We start from the raw sequence: 1,680 nt of genomic DNA on the forward strand, positions 1-1,680 counted from the left end.
TCTTGAGTGGCATAGGTTCAAGGGTCTCCCAGCTGATGACGGTGGGGCTGGGCAGCCAATTCTACCTTTCCAACCTCGTCCACACTTGGCCAGTCAAAGGCCTACCTGAGGTCACCCCCTGAATGCAGGGTGTTTGTGCCTTGGGATGGTCGGGGTGGGGCCTGGTGGGGAAGCCCCTTTACTTTATAGGGAAGAGACAACGCGGAAGAAACCTGCCGCTTCCTGGGAATGGAGTTTCAGGGCCTTTTAATTTCCGGGCTGCATCCTGAAGTTAATGATCCCTCTGTAGTTCTCCATGCAGCCTGGAAAATGCCCAGACTGGAAGTTTGATCCCTGAGACGCTGCCCCGAGGGGACTCTAATGTAGAGTGGGAGCCCAAAGAGTGGACAGCATGGGCGGGGCTGTCGCTGGGTGTTGACCTCCATCATCCAGACAACAGCACTGTCCTTCCCTTCCACTTCCTTCACTCTCCCATGCCCTCCCCCGCCCTCTTTTCCCCTTCCCTCTGAGCTGAAAGGCAGGGGATAAGGTGGGGAGGGGGATGGAGGCAGCATGGCCCTTTCCATATCCAGGCCTTGAACACGGGGCACCTAGTACTGATTCCTGATAAAGTGCTCCCAGCCGGTTTCCAGCTCCGAGAGCTGTAAGTTAGACCCTGTGGCTCTGTCTGCATCTTCAAAGGACTGTCAGTAGAGACTTAGCCACATACCCCAAAACCTTTTGACAGCCCAGAGGGCAGTGAGGCAGGTGGCGGCTGGTTTGGCTGGCTTGGTCCCCGTGAGAGATGGTGTGGCCGGAGGTGAGCAGTGCCAGAAGAGTGGGCTGCCATCCTCATCCTTCCAGGGGACATCAGAGGGCCCCCAACAAGATGTCAGGGCTGTTGATGGGCCCAAAGTTAGGATCAGAGCTCTGTGCTCAGCCCCTGAGCTGGGCCTGTGTGTCCACTGAGTCCCTCTGCCCCAGGTCTGCCTGATTGCACAGGACCGGACACATCTGGGGTCCACCCTGACCTCTCCTCTGTGGGGCTCCAGGGCTGAGCCCTGCAGGCTCCCAGGAAGGTCCGGGGCCTGGGTTGGCCACTGGAAAGACCTGGGCCTGCCAGGGCCTCTGTCCCGAGACACCAACCAGAAGATGGAGACCTTCAAGCCAGGCTCTCGTGCTCTAGAGCTGGAGCAGCGTCTGGAGACCTGGCTGGAGAAGGGGAAGAGACCTCAGTAGTCCTCTGGGTCACCCGCGGGGATGGAGCTGTGCCTTGCCCAGGTGACACAACGAATTTGAGCAGCGTCCATGGGATGAAAGGGCGCTAGGCCATCCTCTTGCAGGCTGGACTGTGAGGGAGGCAGGGATGAGCTTCAGAGAGAGCTTCAGAGTCTTTACCCATAGACACTGGGTGGCATCGGCTGCACGTAAGGCCAGCTCTGAGTTCGGCCTCCCTCCCCCCACGTGCCAGGGGCTTTCCAGGTCCCCATTTGGGTCTTCTCAGTGACTGATAATCAAGAAATATTTCCCAAGCCCACAGCCCCCCAAGAGAAGCCCTTAGTGGCATTGTAGTGGGTGGGCTGTCAACTGCCAGGTGGGTTGTTCAAAAGCATCCGGCTCCTCAGGAGAGACAAGGCTTTCTACTCCTGCAAAGAGTTCCATTCTCAGGAACTCACAGGGGCAGCTCCACCCTGCCCCCCG

Source organism: Echinops telfairi, unplaced genomic scaffold (genome assembly GCF_000313985.2).
Source record: "Echinops telfairi isolate 266 unplaced genomic scaffold, ASM31398v2 ScPeMD7_1713;HRSCAF=2227, whole genome shotgun sequence".
NCBI lineage: Eukaryota > Metazoa > Chordata > Mammalia > Afrosoricida > Tenrecidae > Echinops > Echinops telfairi.